Source organism: Siniperca chuatsi, linkage group LG22, assembly GCF_020085105.1.
Source record: "Siniperca chuatsi isolate FFG_IHB_CAS linkage group LG22, ASM2008510v1, whole genome shotgun sequence".
In the NCBI taxonomy this organism is placed as follows: domain Eukaryota; kingdom Metazoa; phylum Chordata; class Actinopteri; order Centrarchiformes; family Sinipercidae; genus Siniperca; species Siniperca chuatsi.
In genome coordinates, this window is record NC_058063.1 from 10983321 (window position 1) to 11007816 (window position 24496).

General features: G+C 40.1%; 1 long non-coding RNA gene across 2 annotated transcripts in view; it reads right to left on the minus strand.

The window, feature by feature from the left end:
- LOC122870044 overlaps positions 1–24496 on the minus strand; it is a 156137-nt gene that overhangs the window by 28634 nt on the left and 103007 nt on the right. For both annotated transcript variants that reach the window (XR_006376485.1, XR_006376486.1), the window contains one exon: positions 17896–17919. This is a non-coding gene — a long non-coding RNA (uncharacterized LOC122870044). The remainder of the gene's footprint in view (positions 1–17895; positions 17920–24496) is intronic.

A 24496-nucleotide genomic window follows, 5' to 3' on the forward strand; every position in this document is an offset into this window, starting at 1 on the left:
CCGAGCAAGATGTCAACGCCACATGAGTCCTGTAACCTCTTTTAAGATATTAATGTGGAAATTGAAAACTGGAGAGAACATTTTACAGCACCTCCTAGACAAACGTTAAATTCAATGTTGAGAGTTATTGGTTTGGGCTTTGGTTCCTGCCCGTGCCCCTCCAACTTGGCTAATCACTAACTCTGTGATTTAGTAGTCTGTGGCATCACCTCGAGGCGATGGATGCCACTATTGGTGGGACAGAGACACGTGGACATTTGGTTTCCAACCACTTCTTTCCACTGCCTGTGCCCTCAAATATAATTTTGGCTCTAAACCAAAGAAGTGGTGGTGGAGAGTTGGCTCCCTACAGTAACAGCTGGCCCATGTCTGAGGCATCACATTAGATGATGTCACTGATCTGACACTAATCATGTGTCTGGCTATCTGCTTTCAGTCGAGTCATCAGATCCAGTTGCCTTCAGCAACACGTCACTTTTATGTCTGCTGATTGTTCCACAGCTCAAGGCTGGGGTTGTTTTTTTTATTTTTTTTTATTACATAACACAGTAAATGCTGTGGATGAGGAGTCAGGGTATTTTTAATGGACACCTTACAATAAGTGTGCTAATGCACAGAAAATACAAGTCAAAACCTTCCAGAGCTAGCACTTAACAGAGAACAAGCATCTACAGCCATGCTAGCAGCTCTGTGAGGCTGTACTTAGGCACAGCAGTGCTTTGAGTTAAATGCTAATGTCAGCATGCTAAGATGCGCATAATGACAATGCTAACATGCTGATGTTGAGCAGGTATAATGTTTACCATGTTCGCCTTTATATTGTATCGTGTTAGTATGGTAACATTTGGTAATTAGCACTAAACTTAAACTATAGCCGAGGCTCAGTAGGTTTTCAAGTGTTTAGTCATAAACCCAACTATTGGGCAAATAGAACTTTTAAACTGATGATGGCGTTAGACAGAAAATCCGAGGTGCACAACAGTTTTTACAAATCATCCTGAGGGGGACAAGAATGTATGTGCCAAATTTCATTGTAATCCATCCAATAGTTGTTGAGATATTTCACTCAAAGCCACGCAATGAGTGAAATAATTTTCCTGTTAATGGAAAAGTCAATGAACCAAAGTCCAAAACCAAACTTAGTAGGATTCATCCCCTGCGCACCATCGATGTCTGTACCATGTCACTGGCATGACTAAAGTGCTAAGTATCAGTGGATGCAGTAATTCACTTTATACAAATATTGATGCTCCTTCAAGTGAGATATGACCATTTTAATTAGAGCCGACCGATTTATCGGTCAGCCAATATTCTCAGCCAATATTGGCCTATCGCAGATATAGCAGTATTCGCATATATGTTACCTGATATGCGGCGATATTTAACTGCTCGCTATTTAGTATATTAAGCAGAAAGAAAGGCCTGTGTTGTCATATTGGTGCCACTACAAAGTTTATCCAGCAGAGTTCACTGTCACTACATTATCAAGCAGTGTAACATGAGAGACAATAAGCTGCTCTCAGGAATTTGCGCCATGCCAGTAAAATGCAGTTGGTGTCATGAAATGTAACAGCCAACTACCAACATAAACCACCATGTTCTGAACAGACACATTACAAACACTAATAAAATAACATTTGCATTTTGGAGCATAAAACAGTTAACTTAACAAACTGCTTTCAGCACTAGGCTGTGCATGCTGGGAAATGTGTAAACATGTACTCTCTACATGTAGTAGAGTGCCGTGTGCACAGCTGAGCAGACGTAGTGGAGTCAAAGCAGTGTGTTCACGGTAAGTTGCTAACTAGTTTGTGAAATACATTGCTGGAAATTTAATAAACAATAAACCCATAATTTCCCCCTTTCAATATAACTCTAAAATAAACCTGTCCCTGACAACAATCACATCACTCATAGTTATCACAACTGTTTACTGTATTAGCAAGGTAGCTAGCCAGCTATAGTTTGTCAGTCAGTAGCAGATTGAAAGGTTAGCGTCAGAGCATCTCTTCATCACTCAGACGACGTGCGGTGGTGGTTTGAGTCTGTTGAGTGTTGACTTCACACTACATTACCGAGTTGGTGAGATGCAGTACTGGCAAGTAAATCACGTCAGGAGCCTGCTTTTTCACCGAGTACAGAGGCGCTGTTTATCTCTTGACTTGGCATCAGTGAACCATGAGTTAATGTTTGTGACAGTTACATTAACAAAAATCGTTTCTGATTGGAGCTCAATTCATTGAAAAAATGGTTCAGAATCTGAACAAAGCTGTAGCATGAATCTCATAGCTTGATAGAGTAAGTTAGAGAATATGTGGTTAGTAGAGAGCAGTGGTGGAATGTAACTAAGTACGTTTAATACTGTACTTTAGTACAATTTACAAGTACTTGTACTTTACTCGAGTATTTCCATGGTATTTTCTGCTACTTCAGCAATTGACTGACACTGAACAATACTGGTGTTTGTTTAGCTACTTATTTTATTTATTCTTTATTCAAATGGTCAGCAATTGACTGATACTGAACATACAGTATTGATGTTTATTTAGCTATTTATTTAATTTAAATTTTTTTATTTTCTCAGTGTTCATTTCTAAAATTGGTTGACAATGTATGTTAAATATTTTAACATGTTAAAGAATATTAACTTTCTAACTATTCTTTAATAAAGTTATTTGTTTAAGACAAGAGCCTTCTGAGTATATTTGCATAGTCATATCGGTGCGAAATTGGTGCACAATCCACATAGAAAAGGTCTGTTGTCATTCCGGATCAAAAATTTTATATATCTGCCGCCATATCGGTAATCTGTGAGTGTTTCCCTTCTAACATTGGAATCGGTCTCCAGAATCCCATATTGGTCGGGCTGTAGTTTTAATCTATCATGTTACAGTCCTGTAGTGCCTCCTATGGACGAAATATCAAATTTTGGTAAGTTCGCTGATGTTGATGTGTGCATGCCCTCTATTTTATGTTTAGAGAAGACTGGGTAACATTTATAGAACGAGTTGTGAAAATTGTGTTCTAAAATAGTAGAGAATCTGTGTAGGTGTAATATCTATATTAAGTGTAGAATTTGTCTTTCACACCTCACAGTTCAGGAGTTGCATCTAAGTGAAAACATAATGCTTGATAAATAATCACAAACTGTAGGTGAAAATAATCAGTTCCTTCCTTGGCCCATGGTTTTCCACCAAATTCCATTAAAATGTGCCAAGTCAGTTTCGAAATATAAACCAACAAACCAACAGACAAGCAGACAAACTGGACTGAAAACACAACATTGTTGGCAAATGCAATAAAAGGAGCATCAGGTAATCTATGACCTCTATCACAATACCAGCAGAAGTAGACTCTTCCTGAATGTGAACTCTTGAAACTTCCGTGATGCATTTTATGTACTGTGGTTATTCACTGCCTTAGTGTGAGAACAAAATACTCAAGGATGGAGGGAGATATAGTTTGGCAAAGTTAAAAATTCAACTGCAAATGCATCAGATGTTGCCTTCACTGGTGAGAATGACTAGGCAGTCTCAAAATTCATTGCAGTGATGACGCACCATGTCCAAGCAGTCTACAGCACACTCTATTCTACATCACACTCTATTATAAGCTGCTGAGATGGAAGCACTTACCAAACCCTTTGTGGAAAATATCAGCATTGTGACAGGCCTCAGATTTCAGCTTAATTCTTTACTCACTAGCAAAGCTGAAAATACGCTGCTAAGAACTAAAGCCAGATTCCATGAAGATGGTGAGAGATGGACCTAAACTTTTAGCATGTAAATTAAAAAATGTAGAAATGTAAAGATAATCACAGTAACCTGGTGTCAAATGATGAAAAAATAAACCATATCTTTAGGGCGTATTATTAAAAAAATCTGTACCAATCAGAATCCGCTGCTCTCCAGTGCACAGCTGCCTTCTATTAATACTGACGAGAGAAAGATGCTGGAAAATGACTTAACAAGCGAGGAAATAAACATAGCTATTCATCAAATGGCCCCTAGGAAATTGCCTGGCCATGATGGTCCCTCTAAGGAATGATATGCAATGTTTCATAAGAAACTCACAACCCTGCCTTTGGCTCATTTTAATGTCATTCAAGAAAGAACATTTTGACATTTCTAATACAGCATCTATAATTGTGATTCCCAAAAAAGATAAGGACCTAAGTTTATGTGAGAGCTGGCGCCCTCTATCAATATTGAATTGTGATATTAAAATCTTGGCTAAGATACTAGCAAATAGATTGGTGAAAGTGATGAGTAGTGTATCCAGACCAAGTTGGGTTTATAAGAAATCATTTTGAAGTCAATAATATAAGGCTCAATATAAAGTGGTGCTCAGGTACCTCCCCCAGTCCTACCATTGCTTTGTCTTTAGATGCAGAGAAGGCATTTGACAGGGTGGAGTGGGGGTATTTATTCAACATTTTGAAGTCCTATGGGTCCCTTTTTAATCAGATGCATCAGAAGCTTAAATTCAGGGGCTAATGCCTCAATCACCAAAAATGGCCGGGCACCCCTCAGTTTTAAACTCCAGACCAGGGACCAGACAGGGTTGCCCTCTTTCCTCTTTGCTGTTTGTTCTGGCCCTTGAACCTTTGGCTATTGCTACAAGAGAGTATGAAAACATACATGGCGTCACTATAGCTAAAGAGGTTAATAAGATTTCCTTGTACGTGGATATATTTTCCTGTTTCTTACTCAGCCACAGCCATCAATCAAGAGGCTCTTCGATATTAAAGAGTTTTTCTCATCTATGCTAAGTATGTTGCTAATTCCAGTGCGACAATCTATAAAATCAAGTTAATAAACTTAGAACTAGCTTTATATGGAACGGGACGAAAGCGTGTTTTAGGCTTGTAACCCTGCAAACACCAAAAGACAAAAGAGGGTTTAACCTGCCAAATATTCAGTTGTATCATTGGGCTTTCACACATTTTTGAAGTTAGTTAGTTCTAGACACCTGAAACCATCTTGGGCCAGTATTGAACAGCAATCTGTCATACCCAGTCATTTAAAGCATTGCCTTTTATCAAACATCGCAGTAAAGATCTTCCTCAACCATGCCTAAGCTTTATGTACTATATTTGGAAGAAGCTACATAGATATGCAAATGAGTTCTACAACACAGTCCCAGTTGATACCATTTTGGGATAACCCATCTATAACAGCAGGGAGTAAAATCATTAGATGGCATCATTTATATGGGGATAAGATTGATAAAGTAGCTGATCTTTATAATGATATAGGGTTCAAATCTCAGAAATCTCCCCAAAACAAATACCTTGTTGGAGGTATCTCCAGTTGGTAAGTGCAGTCATTTCTTTTAGGAATCAAGCAAAAGAGCCACCCAAAGCCTCCTATTGGGATAAACTAGCAAGAGATATCTCTCAATTAAAAAGCAAAAATATCTATAAAGTATTATAAACAAAATATCATTTAATTTTCCAGCTCCGGGCCATGGATTTAAGATGTGATATAACAAATGAGGAATGGAAGACTCCCAATAGGATGTTCGGTTGTTGTTGATTTGTTTTTTGTTACCGCTGTTATACTCTTGCTAGTTTGTTTGCTGGCTCTTTGGAATTGCCTGACTGGGTATCTGTATAAGAAACATTAAGTGTTGAATAAAAAAATTAAATTATATATATATATATATATATATATATATATATATATATATATATATAAAACGAGTAATTACCCTGAGGCTGTCAGGTTTTCCATATAATATTATAGGCGGGCTGACATTTGTTGTGATGATATATCTTGTATGTGTGTATCTATCAGTATGTATAGGTACCTTGTTGTTGTGTTTGCTCCGTGTTCATTGTTGTTTAGTCTGTTTTCTGTTAAAAAAGGGGGTGGGGGAAAAAAGGGTAATCTGGGTTCTTTCCATTTTCCCATTCCTATTTCTTCTGGCAGTGTTGCACGTGCTACTAATGCAGACCTTCACTGACAATCGGTGTGCAGCCTGGGCTTGTGTGAGCTCAACCCTGACTGTCCCTCACACACCCCGGGGCTTTGTGAAAAATGAGACCATGGAGAATGAGATAATAACATTATGGAATGGGAGTGTGTGGATTTGCGGCGAACTTAGTGAGTATGTGCTTTAGCGCGTGCATGTGTAGACTGTGTGGAACATAATTGTGTCCTCCCATGTGTAAAAACTATCAATCAGGTTCCCTTAATGTTGTGTCATTATGGGTAAATTAAAATTCTCCAGTGATCGATAGGGTATTGACTGTCATATTATGTGTGTGCATAATGATTCATCCTTTTAAACTCATTTCATTCCCAATTTATTCTGCATATTAAGTTTTTGTTTGTGTGTCCAATGGGAAGCAACGAGATGGGCAGACTCTCAATATTTTTGAAAGCATGGTCAGATTACAAAATGGAAATGAGTTTACTGTTCACACCTGAATTAGCATTGTGTGCTGTCAGATAGCCTGATAAGACAGTGAATGGTTCCCCTTGGACTGCTGTCTGCGATTCTGCATGTTAGCTCATTCACACATGCCAGAGCTGCTGAAGGTCTCTTTCTCCAACCAGGCCTGATAATTGTCATGAATCAGTGTAAGTTATGTGTTATAACAAAATATTAGCATGAGGACAGACCAGACAAAACAAAGCAACTGGAGAGGCCATGTCATATTTATAATTACACACAGTAACTGTTTAGTTAAAAACCTTTGTTAACAAAAGTGCATGCTGTATGAGTAATGCAGTGTGCTCATTTTAAGACAGCTAAAACCCTGCCTATACGTCACTGGTTTCACTATAATACACGCCAACAATCATTTTCTAACATTATGAGTCACTTATTGCTATTATGTTTAAGTTATAAATGCAAATCCTCATTTTTGGGCTTTTGCAGTCTCTACTGTATAATTTTGAATATGGCAACATATCATTTATGCGAGACTTAAGCACTGCCTTTGACTGTATGATTTTATTTTCAAAACTCCCATTTTGTGCCAAATCATGGAGTGTCAACTGGTCTTCATTCCATACAGTTTCCCAAAAGCTTCATAAGGATGTGTTTGAAAATCCTTCTGGCTTTATTACAAAGTGCTATTCATAGGCACCGAGACTGCAAGCGAAAGTGTGTACTCCTGAGTGTGTGTTGGGTTTTTTCTTTGTTTCTGTGTGTGTCGGGTTCTGTGTAATTGTGCGCATGACACAGACACAGTGTATGTGAGTGAAACTGAGTGAGGCAGACAGATAATCTCTACCTGCCATTCAGTCTATACGATTCCTTGTAAGTGCTTCCTTATTTCTCATTAGGACTTAAGCATGAGAGGAATTAGTGACACTGAGTGAAAGCTATGCCTGCTTTAATAATATTGCTGATCCAATTGAACAAGACCGGATTATGTTAATATAATCATAATGCACCCAACTCAACATAGCTTCACTGAATGTCCGCCTTGTAAATGACCTGTTCTAGCTCAGTAATTAATATGGTTCAGACAGTGATGACACAATGTTGTGCCATGAGAGACACTGATATATTTCATCACCTCAAGTTTTATCTTTTTCTGTAATTCTGTTATACTACTTCTGCATATCTAAAGCATTTTACATTTTACAATTGCATTGGTGAAAGTGAGTCTGGTGATTTTATTAGATGAGTTTGTGCAAATCTTTGCACTAAGATGGCTAAATGTATATTGCTTGCCTCTCTGCAATAAATTGGTTACCTCTCTCTGAATTGGTTGTGAAAGGTTGTTCACTTTTGAAAAACCTGTTCAATACTGTGAGGTGTGTAAATTGTGTGCATGACACAGACAGAGTGTGTGAGTGGAGCTCACAATGTTTGAACCCACTAGAAAACATCAAACAATAGAAAACTGAAGAGTAAATACAATTCTAGTGACAGAAAAGAGAAAAGCAGAATGAAAATAGATAACGGACTTTGTTTATGGATTTTATTGTGGATATCTAGGGGGATGAATAAAAATGTGGGAAAGATTATATACTGCCGTTGACAGTGCAGTGTCAGCTTGTTTTTCTTGCATACAGTATCTTGATTTCTTTTCTTTGCCTGCCATCTTTCAAGTGAGGTGATTACCATGTCAAGGCAAAGAGGAAAGTTTGAGAGCGAGAGAATAAAAGAAGTGAGAGGTGGTTGTACGGTAACAAGATAGCAATTTAATGATGGGGTGTAATGCTGCAGTGACACATGTAATGGCCTCTTCACATCTCAAAAAACACCAAATTAATACAAAGTGATGGTATGAATGACTCTTGTAGCCTAACAGTCACATAATGTTATTTAAACTGCACTGTATGAAAGAAAAACCCCTTTCTAATATTTACAGTGAAATTGCAAATATCAGCAGCACTGAAATTGTAGACGTAATTATAACATTATGGTCATTTTGACAGTTACCTTAGTGTTTCCAGGTAGAACACACAAAGTTTCCTTTCAATAGCTGTGTTTCATTAGTAGTTCCACTTCCCCTCAGCCTTTGGTGTTATGCAACAGCATATGTCGCACGGAGGCCACTTGGAGAGCAGAGGGAAAGTGGGCGGGGGAGGACCCGGGGATTTAAATGGAATGCACTTGCCCTTGTAGTCAGTAGTCACGATGGATTGCCAGTTAGGTGTGCAGCGCTTTATTGTGCCTTGCAGGTACTTCACAATAACTACCGATGCCTTTCAATGAGGCAACTGCATTTCTTTCGGATGACTGCATTACGTTGGCATTTGGTAAGTAGGCTTGCAATTTCAGAAATGTCTCGATAGTTTAGAAAAGCAGCATAAATTCTGTAGCCTACAATACAATATTGGAGATATTGGGGGGGGGGAACACATAGCTTGTTGACGTCATAGCAGAAATGACGAGATGCAATGCACAGTGGTTGATCTGCAGCGCTGAGTGACCATCGTTGATGACTTGCTCCCTCAGCCGGTCGATCTCACGAAGATCACTTTAGTTTTCCAGAGAAATGGAATGACACTTGTTATGGCAGTGGGGATTCCCCCCCCGAGGGCAAGTGCTTAGGGGAAGTCAAGAAGGGCATGTTGAACGACTAATGAAATGCAGCTAATGTGTTGGCCCGTTTCAAAGACAGTATCCACTGGTTACTTCGATGGAGTAGAAACTTTAGCAACACCATGCACCAATTAAGAACTCAAGAAACAAACAGCACAATTAAAAAATCTTTCCAAAAGCAAAACAAAGGCACCACCAAACATTTTCAATAAATTTCATGTAAACGTTGTTGATATAAAAATATGCTACTTTATTTTTTTGACACTCAGTAGTGTCTAGAAAGACACTAAAATAACTTTTACCAACTGGAATGCGTGGAGTGTTTTGATGCAAGTTAGCTAGCTAGCACCACCACTGCAGCAAAGTTTCATGGTCTTATTATTTATTCTGAAAATGTTTCCCCAAATTTGATGTCTTTGGAGAGTAGCCCCATGTCGGAAAGACATAGATGAGAATGCTTGGGGACATTGTTCCATGTTTGCTTTGGTAGCTTGATGAGCTGAGATGAATACACTACATCCGCCATGTTTATCGAATGGAATGTCACCCAATGCAATGGTATGGCATTTTTATGTGTTTTTAACTGTTTTAACAACCCAGATTGCTCTTTTTTATGTCCAATGCCAATGTTTATAAAATTCTCAAGTTCTACAATATCTGCGCATGGCAACTATGTTATGCTAAAGGTAAAGATTGTGGTTAAGGCTGATAAAATATGTTCAAGCTATAATTAGGATACTGGGCTGGAGTGCCTACATATTCATGTATAGGCCAGGTGTTCATGAACCTACACGATAACCTGTATCCTTGATTTTTTTCTGAGCAATTTGTAACTTGGCTTTCTCTTATGGTGAGAATAGTGGTGAGATTACAATTCTGTAAACACAGTAGTTCATTAACCTGCCCATATGTCTCAAGCTTAAATCCAATCCCATGATCACTGTTCTGTGTTTACCCCAAAGGGTAACCCTTTAGCAGGCCTGTGGTCATTAGAGGCCCTGAGCAAACACAAACCCTACTGTAATTTCCATTTTTGACCTGCAGGAATGTCAGTGCACATGTCAGAGCAGAAAAAACAAAACAACAGCCTGGCGCAAATTTCCCATCTGGCTTCAGGCCTTAATCTGTAACCAGGGACAGTTGAGGACACATTCTCTCCTGTATTTACAAACCTGGATTCTCCGTATGGCAGGCCGCAAAGGACTAATTAACACAAGTTTCTATTTTGGTGTCGGTCAAGAAAGCAAAGTAGTATTGCACTGGGAGATGTTGGAGCAGTGTACATAGAGCTCTGCAGGGTAAATATAGTGCAGCCTTTACAGATCCATGCTTTGCTGCCCCTAACTGTGGTGCAGTGACGCTCACTGCACTGTTGAAGGTAATTAACAAGAAGAAACAATTTAATACATCAGGCCACTTTTTGAGGCCCATAAGTTGTTGTACTGTCTGAAATACCGCTCACTTTATATGACAATAAATGCTTTATTCTGGATGATGATATGGATACATGACAAAATGTGACTAATACCCGGGCTGAACATGACTATAAAGTGTTACAGCAGATTCCCTCTTGTCCCTGATCAAATGATATCTAAACTGCCTCTGTGAAATAGAAATTTGGCACTTAAATGACCAGTTTAAAGGTTTTCAACCCTATCTGAATGTAACTGTTGTAGGATGGCATGCCTTTTCTATTAGACTTGTAGTATCTTTCCTTTACAGAGAAAGACACTCTGAAACCTGACTTTTAAAATCAGGTCAAGTGTACATTTTTCATTTAGTTTGCCAAAGTTAGAAATGGCTAAAACAGGTAAATCAAACAGAAGAGGGGGAACAAAAGACTTTTAAATGTAGGGTCAGGTGGGGGACGTCTTAATATGATAGGTAATGATTTTAATGTTTTTTACAGCTTGTCTACACAGGTGGCGTTTCAGCTGTATTTTTTAGTCCTCCATGTCACTTTCACTGAAGCGTAATTTTAGGCTTCAAGTCTATTTTCTTTCGTTTATACGTGCGTAACTACATTGAGTGTGTCTTGGAGTGCTGCCAAAAAGCGGATGACCTACACAAGAGTACTGTGCCTAAACACATTCTGTGTGTAGACACTGTCAGAAGATGGACTGATGAAGACTGAATTACCAAGTGACAAGGAAGGCAACTGACCCGGGCTCCAGATCCCTTGGGTCCTCAAAAGATCCAGGTTCATTGCATGTCACTTGGTTTTGGTAATTTGACTATTTGCAAATTTGTTAGGGAATTTGCACCACTAAACAATACAATACAATATCAGTTAAAGTGGGTCCTGCGTACTTAGTTAGTCTTGTAGAACGATCCTGTCATAGTCTAGTTTTAAGACCTTTATTGTTGTTAATACTGTGTTCACATGGTGCAAATTCATGGAAAAAAAGTTTGTCTAAACAAATCATCACACACTTTACTCACAGGAAATGTGGTTAGTATTATACTAGCATAGGAGTGCTGGTTGCTCTTTAGGTATGTTTGCTTATAATGTACATTCCATGTGCAGTCTGTGATGTGCACTGTACCTGATACAAAATGCACAGAGGGCAGTATGTGGACAATGGGGTTCACTGGGGCCCAACATCCAATTTTTGCTCCCTCTCCCACCCCCCAAATTGTTAATCCTGCCATGATCATGACCTCATGCTTGAGCAAAATGCTTGGTTTTCAAGTTCAGAAAAGATTTTGATGACACAATGTAATGGTACTTTCATCCAAAGGGAATCCTCAGCTTCTAGCCACGACAAAGAGGCACAGACTGCTTTGAATGCAAGGTTTGCTGTGATATTCGTGAAGACTATTAAGCATATGCCTTTGCATTAGATACATCTACAAACCTTTTGATTTACAAAAATTGTAAATCAAACCAATGACAATAATATAATCTGTTGAAATGCTATGATGTAGATGAAGAGTATGCATCTGAGCAGGCTATGAACACAGCTTGTATCTGCTTAGACACCCACGAAACATGCCACTCTATTACTAACATCCAGCCTGTACTGTATGTGGCAGTGCCAGACTGGCAGATGGGTTGGCCACCCAACGACCTCTGACATTCAACCTTCAGAGATGCAAGGCCATGGATTCTGTCCAGTGGTCTTCATCATTCTCAAATGTTCTGCCAAAATGATTGCAGGGTGCTTGAGCCAACTTGGGCCAGATGCTGTCTCAAAGGAGACCATATGACTTCAGCTGATATCCCAACAGATTTCCTTGGTAATACAAGACATTTTAGGATTGATACTGCAAACAGTTCTGTGCCTTAAAACAGCAGCATATTTGTGGCATCACACTTCTTTTTCTGGCATGCAGAAAATACTATGTGCACATACCGAAACGAACCTCATCTGTGTGCATCATCGCAACCTAATCTGGGTTTTCTCGAGCTGACTGAAAAAAAAGACTCTTCGACAACATAACAACACATTTCTGTACTTAAGATACGTGTTCTTAACACAAATGGTCTAGTCAACATGAGATAACAGGATGATGTATAATCAAGTAGATTCCCTGATTGTTTCTCAACCAAGTTTTGTTATGGCTGCACCTTTAATCAGCCGAGCCTATTGTGTCAGTCGTTTGACTGCCTTTGTTCATTTAATGGCCAAACCCTGATTCACAATAGAAAATTATATTTTTGAAGAGCAGGCTAATTAACGCTGCTTATTAGAGATACGTCAACACGGGAATAACAATACAAAAGGGAAGGCTAGAGGGGTTTGGGATGCATGCTGTGACATATCAGAGGTTTCATACATGAGTTGAAACTTTGCATAAAGGGGTGTCAAAATTGAAAGCGAGAGAGAGAGAGTAAATTTAAAAAGCACTGGAGGTTCTTATAACATAATAAGTCCTTACTGAAAAACAATGACTCTAAAATAAGAACAACTGTAGTCAGTGTAAGGAAATGGCACTGGCCTTGAGGCAAGGTGTCATTAGTCCTGAGGACTTATACAATTAGGCTTTTTATTTAAAGCATGGGCTATCGCTTAGAAACATGAGGGCATTGATATTCATAATAAATTTGGTCTAGTGTGACAGAAACATACCAATATGTAACAATTTGTGTGTGCCTCAGGAGAGAAGCTTTTTATCATGAGCACTTATACTGTGTACTTCCTAATCTATACAAGAGGGGAATATCATTTTTGAAGTGCATCTGATTTGTCTCCAACACCATGCTGTCATGTTGGTCCGTGGAAGACTGAGCCACTTGCTCAAGCAAACAAGGCTTTGATTGACATTCAGTTTAATGTAGAAATGCAACACATGGAGGATCTGGTAAACATGCTTTCCTTCCAATGTTGGAATAGAGTGCCTTACCGGGGTGGTTAGGTTGAGACAGCAATGGAGGTTGTTATTAGTGGGAGAGAGAGGAAAAACAACACCTTCTTGACACAGACATAGTTGCTGATATTGCCTTGTGATTCCTCTCCAAATGAAAAAAAAACACTTTTTATTTTACCATGCCCAGCAACAACCATGTTTAACTCTTAAGATCTACTTAAAGGACACAAACAAGCAAAAAAAAAATGAATGAAAAGAAATAAATGAGAAAAAGTAGGCATAATAATAAGTAAATAAATTACTGCAGAGCTAAACATATAAAACAGATCAAATAGGAAGCACAAGATCTCAAATTGGGTGCCCACTGTCCCTCAGCACACACTCAAACACTCACACCTTGTCTAGTGAAGTGAGCATCTGATGCTTGGCTGCAGAACTCATAGAACAGAGAGGCAGGGGAAGAGAGAGAGGACACCTTAATGTGCCTTCACCATATGCTGCTAGCTACTGATGGATACCGCTCTCCCCAGGCACTGGAGCAACTTATCGCGTTTGCTGGTGACACTGCCACCGCTGATAAAGTTAAAGATAAGCCATCTGTTTGTAACAGCAGCCCAGCTTCACTTGCAGGGATAGGGGCGTTCAAGTGTACCTGAATCTGTGTGGTGTGTCCACCTAAATTACTGTTGCCCAACATCCTTAAAGCACCTGTATGTGCATAGTATGGATAGTAACATGTGTGGTCATCTGCCATGATGCCACAATGTAAGCAGATTTCTCAGAGGCGGCTATAAAAGTGAATCTGTCACTCAAGTCTAATTACTGTAGAATATATGCAAAGACACACTAACAAGCTATCAGACACATTTCTTATTAACAACTTACCCAGCAGTAGTTGGTCTTTAAAAAAAAGAGGGGAAAAAACCAACATACAGCAACTTTAAGCTCCCTCAAGAGCTTTTGATAATGCCAGGAGGCTTTTGACACATGCTTGAGAAACTCACCATTAGTGAAATGGCCCGTTACCCAGAGGGCACAGCTAAAAGAAAGAAAGCGCTTACATTAAGACCCACCACAGGAACAAGCTATGGTTGTTCTCTAATGGTTTGGGGTTATGACTGCTCGCTTGCTCTCCATACAAGCATTCCTATGAGTGCTGTGAACTTGAGAGCATTGCTATAAAATATATGCTGTTACATACACATTTGACGTATCCATTCTCTCTCTGTACAGAGTAGGAGGACAACACCTTTATACACAAAATAAAATTATAGGTATGCACATGATTATCAAAAACCATATGATTCTAATTAAGCATTCTTCTTGATATTTTACAGTATATAGCAGCATTTTTCCAGGGCATGAGAAACCCAGATGGAGACTTGAAAGTGTTGTATTATCCATGAATAGCATTGTTCTTGTCCTCTGAGAGATGAATAAACCAAAACCATTTCAGAAGGATCCACTCCTGAATATTACAAAGCTACCAGTGCTTTGGATACTGTCCGGGCTGGCCTTTTATAATTTTTACCATGCATAAATCTACTTTTAGACTTCAACTGCGTAATGGTATTTGCTTAACTAAGCAGCCAGCAATTACTCTCTTCTCTGCCAGTGTCATATCACTGATCAAGTGTGGCTCAGTTCCTGTCTGAGAGGAGGGCTGCCAGACATAATGCAATAATAACTGGTGCACAGCTTGTCTAAGAGAATCAAGGTCCTATTTCACTGCTGCTGATACTGGGATGAACTCTTTGTGCTCTTTCATTCTCCTTAGCTCTGAAGCCCTTGAGCATAATGAGCCAATTGAAATTCCTTGCCTATAGCTTTGTATTGAAGAGTGTATGAACAAAAAACATACTGGACATTTCTACTCCAAGTCAAAAGACTGGGCTTCAAGGATTATCTAAGACAGAGACATGCTTTTGACTTATTGCTCTATGACAGGGACAGAAACAACTGCCTGTACCAAAATTTAAGGGAGAGATAAGAGAGACTTTGCCGAGGGAGGTATCTGAAAGTTCCCACAGTAGTGGTAAAGTATAAAACAGATATTCAAATCTTTATCTCTTTTCTCACATCAGCGGCACAGCGGAATCCGGCTCCAAAGTGAATTTAGTGTTAATTAATAGTTACTGAATGCCTGGAAATGGGAATAAAATTTGAGTTAAATGAAGAAAGCTATTCCACACCACTTAGTGACTGCATCTGCGATGGCCACTACTATCTTATGATAAACATCTTGAAAGCGTCCATTATCTAGATATTATTTAAAGCTTTCACTGTAACAGGTGGCTTTAATGTGAAATGCTGACCTTGAAAGAAGGTAAATGCATCAACTAGATGTGATATGTTAAAAATCTAACCGCTTTTAGTCTCGACAAAGAGCACTCCTCTTATCCGACATAGTGGACGCGAACCTGCACTGCTCCCCCACAGATGCCTAGTGTGATGTTTGACAGATTTCTCCCTCTCCAGCTAGGCCCACAGTAAATGTCCATCTGGCAGCTTCCCATGGGTACTTATTATTCTCAGCTAGCCAGGGGTTTTCTGTTTCCGAGCAGTCAGCCAGCACTTGCCTCAAAGAGTTGAGAGCCGGACCAGAACTGCTTGCAGATGCTCTGCCGGGTAGCCAAACTGTGCTAGTATAGTGGCATGGCACTGGGTTTTCAATTACACAATGAGGTGGCAGTCTCCCAAAACTGTCCGAGTACGAAAAGTCAAGTGCATTGAGAACAACTATGTATCTGAGACAAATCACGAGCCAAGTAAGAGTAATGTTAAGGTATACCAGTTTTCTTATTTGTCCAATACACTTGCTCCACCTTGGAGATGAGATGATTGATTTCCCCCTCATAAACAGATGTCAGAGCCATGGGTAGCGTTGAAAGGTCCTGCTGTCCTGGTCTGAGACCCTGCTATGGTGGATTCACTCATGCAGTTGACCTCTATCACACTCCTGCAGCCTGCTGAGTGTCTTAGCCTGCTGTCTAGTAACAGTCTGACAAAACATAGGATGCTACACTCATCTTAGCATTCAACAACTAGGGTTGTTTTCCCGCTGAGTTCGTTTGTTCCCCATTTCACTAAGCCTGCTGGTCTTGTGCTTGATTCAACCTTGTTTACTGATGATACAGTCTGCGGTTTGGCTGTTTAAAGCCATTGCCAGGAAAAGTAATTGCCGCTATTTTGACATATAAATGAAGAACAATTTGTATCCAGTGGGAGAGCTACGTGAGCACAACTGACCACTACAGACCAAAAAGAAGTTAAAAGGTGAAAATGTTACTGGTATCAAGTCAGGATAGAATGTTATTCCCTGCTGTGAGGCATTTTACCTTTAACATTTTACTGCTAAACCGTACATACTTATCATCAACCGGTAAATCCACTTTGTACTTTACAGGACGGTGTAGTCCCTCATTCGTCCAGGAGTGTTCTATCGTAGAAAAGGTTGACTACGACTGAAACCTTTTCTACGTTTGTACTTTACATTACATTATTTTAATTTTATACGTATACCCACTTGGTACTTAAGTTATCTTACCTGTATTATAGTGTATTGTATTTTTTTGCTTAGTACTTCTATTCCTGTGTGCATTGACTTGATAGTGAGCAACTGTAACAAAAGAGTTTCCCCTCGGGGATCAATAAAGTATTTCTGATTCTGATTCTACAATTGAACAGTGTCATTAATGATATCTGACACATGAATTTCCTGTGGAATTACAGATCATGTTCTGACTGCACAGGAGTGTACTGCAGTTCAACTGATCTCAGACCAACTTATTTCGGTTGACTCCGGTACATCCTCTTGGTGTATATCTGGGTTCGGAAATGGCATTCATGTAACCACATTTCATTCATGTAACTGCTCATGGATTTGGACTGAACTGCTGGTGTGAAAGTGCCGTACGTCTCTTGAGCCTGCTTAAGAAGAGGGAAGTTGGAGTATATGCCACACCACTGCTGAAGACATGAGTTAACCATAGAATGAGTATAGTGAAAAAAGATTAGAAGGTCCCTGAGAGACGTTTGTTGAGTTATTTGTTGAGAACAGGACATCCAAGGCTATGTCACCACATGAACACTGTCAGTGTCCACAGTACCAGGGGTTTCATGTTGACATGTGGAGTGGAGAACAGTGGAAGGGTTCACAGCTTAACATATGAGAGATTTCCACACACTCACCACCAGTGTGGAAACAGACACCATCCGTGCTATGCTTGTTTAAGTCAACACTGCCGGCGTATTCTTTGAACAATCTGGGCCATTTGATTCTCATTTGAATAAAATTCAAATTGAAGGCACAGAGCACACAATCCGCTTGCCAGAATAAGCTACCATTGTGTATTCTCATGCACACATGTTGGAAAATGGGATGGGTGAGGATTGCAGAGCATTGCATACCTTACTAAGCAAACAGCAGCATCTTGGTGCCGCTTCGACTCCTCCCCCTCCTCTAACTCTTTTCCATATTTATGCATTCACATCACTCCCAAAGACACATGACAACTCAAACATGACTCTCACTCTTGAGAACAATGCTATGAAAAATGAAATGAGTCTTACCTAAAGTGGAATAGTTGGTTACATCTGTAAGCAGGCCATTGGGGAATAGAGGGGGAAGGGGGAAATAAGAGGGAGAGAAAGAGAAAAAAGAAACGTCAGCAAATTACAATGTACAGCAAGCTAAACTTCAATGCAGGCGGAAGCTGTCACTAACTCCCCTGAAAAATGATGGTGTCCCAGCATTGCACAGACTGGGGGTTAAGAATAGTCCCTGTCAAGAGGGGGACATCATTTATTAATCGAGGGACATGAAACGTGTGAGATAGTCTCCCCCGAGTATCCAAAGTTTGCACAACTTGCATTAATACTTGTCAGTGTTTCAAGATTTTGAGGGTGGAGGGAGAGAGGGTGTAAGCAGAAACCTTATCTATTACCAACAAGTCTTTGCCTTTTTTTGCACCAGTGTAACATAACCACCAAACAAACAAATGTTTGCTCACACAAACCTATACCAAGGTGTTCCCCTCTCTCCATATGTCTCTGAGGTAATTTAGTAGCCCTAAGATATCTCTCTCACTGTGTGCTTCGACCTTTGCTACATTTCCCCAAGCTTGTTAGTTTGACGTCCACGGCTCCAACGGCATAATAAAATGACAGTTCTGCACTACCCACAAAGACCTTAGGGTGGCCCCAGCACAAACAATGAACCAGTACGCTGAAAAAAAGCAAGATTTAGCCCCATTTTCACTGTCACTGGTACCTGACATTCATATTTCCAAAGATTTATAGAAAGGAATATTATAAGACCTGCACCCACACTCTTCCACTTTTCTGTACCAACTCTCTGGCAGCCTGAGAAATACATACTGGATTTCCATTACAGCACGCTTTTTTACAATTAAAGTGGTCCCTCTACGAATGTTCTCTTCTAAAGTACATTTTTGCTTTTTTGTAAATGTGCAATAAAACAAGGAAATGGAGTGAACTGACAATAACTGGGTGTAGAGTGAGGGAAATACTAGACTCAGGACTAATTCCATTGCTTACAGTGCAGTTGTGTTGCTGAGCAGAATTTGCCAGTAATATGATTTATCACTGATGATGTCTATCCCCCTGCATTCATTTACATTTTTGGTGTGCATGCAAACAAATTCCAATGGGATCCAACGATGGGGGAATGTGATTACAATATCTGTTTTGCACGTGAGAACAAATCTGTTTTCAGGGAGAGGGGGGAAGACTGGGGTTCATTCTCTGGGACGCTCATTACCATTCTGTCTGACAAACATTCACACTCGCTGCTACTGTTGTTGCTAAACAGAGAGCTCAGCTGAGGACCTTGAAGCTTCATGCCGGGAAAATTGGACCCAGGGGAGGGGGTGGCAGGGACTGATGTCAGACTTCAAGAGCCACTAGAAACACCTGGGGTTTCAATGACATTAGCATCAGTGTTGTTTGGTAGAGAGAGAGTGAGAGACCAAGACACTTGAAGGGACTGCAATGAAAGACAACTATAAAAATGGAAAGGAGATGAGTGGGATGTGGCAAAAGTTTAAATGTAATACATTCTGGCATAAATACAAGAGAACCATGAGGGATTTAAAATTAAAAGACTGGAGAATCACACCAAAACTAATATTGCTCAAACTTCTACTTTGTCAAGAAGGACTCCTGAAATGTTCTACAGCTGAGCAAACCATTCATGCCAAGAAAGAAAGGTGAATAAACAGAAGTTCCACGCTCTCAACCATTCCATATTTATCTTCATCTAATTACAAGTTATGTATTTAATAGAGGAACTTTCTGCAGTGCAGTGAAGATTATTGATTTTTCCTGAGTCCTATGGTGGAAATTTGGAAGCCTGGCCAATCAAAACTAGTGGAGGTAGCGTGGGCCTAAGTGGATTAGAGTAGTGGGGATGGTGGAGGGGGAAACTAGAGGGAGAAACCAAAGCCCTGGTGGCTTCAATAAACCCACTCTGTGAACCAGGAAAAAGATGGAAGACGGAGACACTTTTTTCACCCTCTCTCACCCTCCTGTTTTAAGCAGATAAGCTGCTTCCAGGGTCTTAGTTATGCTGTGGAGAACCCACAACACGATATGGAAACTTTTGACAAGGCAAAGAAAAGCTGAGAAGTCCGTTCCTCATGTTGTCTTTTCTCTATTGACAAGAGGGATTTGGGGATGTTTGGAGTGGTCAGTGCTGTGAGGGATTTACAAAAAGCCTTTGTGATGTGACATAGTGAGCATGTCACTGCTCAGACATGGGTGTTAGTAAAGGCATGGACTCAATTTTGTAAAGTTTTGCTTTGACTAACCATTGCAATAAAGCAGAAATGGCTATGCCACGATGAGTAACTGGCAGCCACACCATGAACCCTTTGAGTTTGCCTCCAGTTTAAAGGGCTTTCTTTCTTGTATGTGTTGTGACAATTTTATTAGGCAATTTTCCCTTGATATTGCCATTGCTCACCATGACAGCTCTTGGTTGGGGAAGCAGTACATTGGAATGTTTATGTAGTTCATAAGACTTTGAAAATGTATCAGAAGCTACACATGTAGCCCCATTTACAATATCAAATAAAAGCTTATAAAAGTATTTAAAATATGTTACCACAATAACACAGTACATATTGATTTCTACCCAGGTAATCACATCTTGAACTATGAACAAGTTGCACACATGCCCAGCTGATCAACTTATATGACGGTAAAAGGGAACTTTAGTCTGTCCTGGTCTGAATTAAGTAGGGATACATGCAGCCTATTATTTGAAAGATGCTGTCAAAAAACAAGCAAGTGTTTGCAGCTCATCTTGTTAAATGTAACAACACATGTGGTATTTGCACGATGTACACTATCTTTTCACCATAAAGAGGTTGATGTGTAAAGAAAACATGGTGACACAGAAATCTGGATTAAATTTACAGAGACATCATCTGCCCTTGGTGGGATATTTTGCGGTGCTGTATATTCAGTCCTCTGAGACTTTGCGACAAGGACATCAGTTTCCTCAAGGGAGATTCGTTTTGACACAGCCGGTCTTGACTTTCCTCGTTTATCACATAACAGTCAGTGCACCACAGCGGGGACAACACTGCATTTTAACGGAGTCAGAGGAACTGGTTTGTTTGGCCACGGACAGCCAACCGCAGCAACACCTACTGAAAAGTTCAAATTAGCCCCTTTTACTTAAATATGTGTTAACTGTGATCTCAACAAATGCCACAAACAATATGATAATGATTACAACTGATACACGGCAGTAATGATTTTAAACTGGTACACTGTAGGGGTCAGTGTCTGATAATGAAGACTACGCTCATAATTTGCAGGTTTTCTATTCAGTGACCACAAATCATGCATTAACACTCTAACGATTCTCTGAGAAATAACTCACCATCTTTCGATCTGGCCTTAAATGTCCATAAAGATTATGACTTTTATCTCCCATAACACAAATGACCAGAGTATATCAGCGAGGGTTTGATAGGGTTGTTAATCATTACTGGTGGCTTGATTATTCTTCGCCAGCTGCTGGAAATTCTGTTGAAACCTTTCTCGCCCATATTCTGTTTTAAACTACCCTCACCCACCCCTCCAATTTTCAACCTCTCAGAGATGGAGGACTGAGGGTGAGCAGAGTGGCAGCAAATTTGGCTCTGAGGTCAGTTAAGGGAATACAGAAAGCTGTATTATGCTCCATTTTGATAAGTATCTCATCTTTTCTTTCATTTTAAATATCTCTTTCCCTCAATATCTTCAAGCATCTATTTGCTAGTCACTTCTTCTGTGTTTTAATAGGGAAATGTGACATTTATGGTTCGGTGTATTATCCTAAGCATGCATATTTCAATGTGCTATTAAACACTTGATTTATAAGTGTTTATAAGTGCACTTACAGCCCACATACTGGTATTGAATACCTTGTAAATGTTTGAACCGAAGTATACCAAGCTTTTCCCCCCTGTAAAAATAATTACTGTCATTGTTATCTTAAGTTTCCTCTTTAAAAAATATGCCAATGGCTTTGCTACCTTATGTTGTTCAATAAATCCTACCACTTGTTTTCAAAGTGTAGACTCCTCTTTTTTGGGGTTGCGAAAAAAACAAACACAAAGATCAGTTGAATAAATGATGCAGAGGCCTACATTCAAGAAGGCACATTACTCTAACTATACACATGCACTCAACCAAGCCACTGCAATGGGCACCTATTCTCTTTCCTCCAGTTCTACAGTGCTCTTGACAGATTAATTTCAGTTAACCAGTGGGCGGTTTTGCATTTTTCTCAGTGTCACATTGAGACATGTCAATGAACACACACAAACACACACACACACACACACACACACAGAAAGTCAGTCATGACTCGAAAATAGCTGCAGGATTGCGTGGCCACTAATTGGAAATCAAAAGCAATGTATTTGGAAGGCAGCCGAGAAGGAACAGTGGAAACTCCAGCACATGTTGTCAGTCAATTTAAACCATGACAACTAAGGCCCTGTTCCTTGTGTCACCATTTAACCTATTCACCAGTGTGGAATGGGAGCAGCTGTTTTTTTACAGTACCACATAATGGGACAAAATGGCTCTGGCTGGCCAAGCTCCAGCTAGCTGCAAAAAGACCTCAATGCAGAGAGAAAAGGGAGAAGGTGTGAAACAGACATTGCAGAAGAGAGAACAGTGCTGCCATGTTATCAATGATACTGAGAGAGCTTGCACCCTTCCATCTGAGCTGATATAAACATTACTTCTTTTTTTCTGTTGCAACAAAGAATTAGAGAAGCTCTGTCAGAGGCTACAGATGGCCTGGGCTCACACAGACTGCAGAAGTATCTAGAAGTTTACACAAGTCAGACAAGAAGCCAGATTGGCTCCAAAACTGAGGCTGTTCTTAGAAGGAAAAAAAATATTGCTCACTTGTTTTTAATCTCTTTTCAAGTCGAGGTGTGAATAAGTACTTTGTGAGTGACAGCCTGACGAGAGCAGTTATAGAAACTCCAAACTTCATCAGGCGGTTGTCAGACTCAGCGCTGTCCGGTTTAAAGGCCGCTCAGGCATGACAGTACGGCAACGAGGTATGCTTATGTTAGCACTGCAGCAGATGTTCTGTTCCTGTTGCAGCTGTCTTCTGTTTGAAAACAGAAGTGATGCGCCATCGCTCTGTATATCTCAATCCCCATTCATTTTTTCCCCTCAGGTCAGACTAGAGTCAAATTGGATGATGACAGACAAGCTAATAACAATTTGATTTTGTATTTAAAATCATTTATAATTGTACACACTTTTTGCTCATATGTTGCAATCTTACACTTTTATCATAAAGAGTTTTAACAGATCTCTAGGATATTAAAAAGAATTAATATGTTTATGCCTTAATGCCATGTGTTAGAGCAGGAATAAAAAAAAAATAATTAAATGAAAGAACAGAGCTAAATCAAATGCAGCCATGGTCTGATGTATCTTCCCGGGGGGCTTGCCCCCACCCTCTTGTGTTTTGAAAAAAAAAACCTAGGGGATTTAAGGGACTTTTTCAAATGCAGCTTTTAAAAGAATTCTGCCTGGCAGACCTTGATGAGTGATCAGAAGTTGGGGAGATCAGAGACCCGTGGGCTCTATGCTGAGTTCTGACCCTGAGTTCAGTTACATAGAGGTGGGATAAAGACTCTCTTGCCTGGGGAGAAGTAGACGGAAGGATAGAATAGAGAGGAAGAAATAAAAAGAGGGAGAGGCAATAGCCTTGATGCCTCTAGCAGCGCAGCACTGGCTTGGCCCTTCATATCAGCCACTTGTGAAGATGGGGGGAAACCCTACAGGCAGTCGTATGTCGACAGGCACGATCAAGGCCAGCTAAAAGAGGCCTGGATTGGAGTGGTTCCTCCAGGCTTTGGTGTGAGTAGGAGAAGCAAAAACAGAGAGGCTTTAATGATGTTTGACAATTCACTCTCAACTCACAAATCAGGTTCCTAAACATTTGCCTCCTGCAACAAGTAAACCATTAACATAGGTCATGAGGACGCACCTGACAATTGACAGCGTTTCCAATTGAAATTCATCAGGTCTAAGATCACAGTCATTTGTGGCCTCATTGCACCGTAAACGCTCATGCTGACTGTCTAAAAAGCTTGTACAAAGGAGTCTTTAAAATCTCTGACTCAAATAGATAATTACACATAATGAGTAAACAATGTGGCCGCGAGATGCAAGCATGCTTATTGCTTTTTAATTGTGTTTCCCTCTGTGCACCAAGCTAGTTCTGAGAGCTCCGGTACCTGTGTGCATTGGCCTATGCGAGGCCAGGTGCAGTCATTACCACGGGACAGATGGATCAGCAGAAGTGGCGCTTGTTTCCCTTGCAAGGCAACACGGTGGCTGCCATATGTAGGCTCATCATTAAAACTGACCTTTGACCTTCCAGCAGGCGCCTGTCATTCCAATGGAGTTAATTAAGAATGTCCACCGGTGTGTAGGATGTGGTGTTTTCTCTCTGTGTTATTGGTTTGTGAAGAAAGTAATATTGGTGTTTGTGTGTGTTTGCATCCATTCATGTGTATTAGAGAGAGTGGATGCTTGCGCCTTTTATATATGCGTGCCCATGTCATTGTGCGCATGCGTGTGACTCCGGTGTCAGACGTGTTTAAGTGCGGGAGCTCCTTTT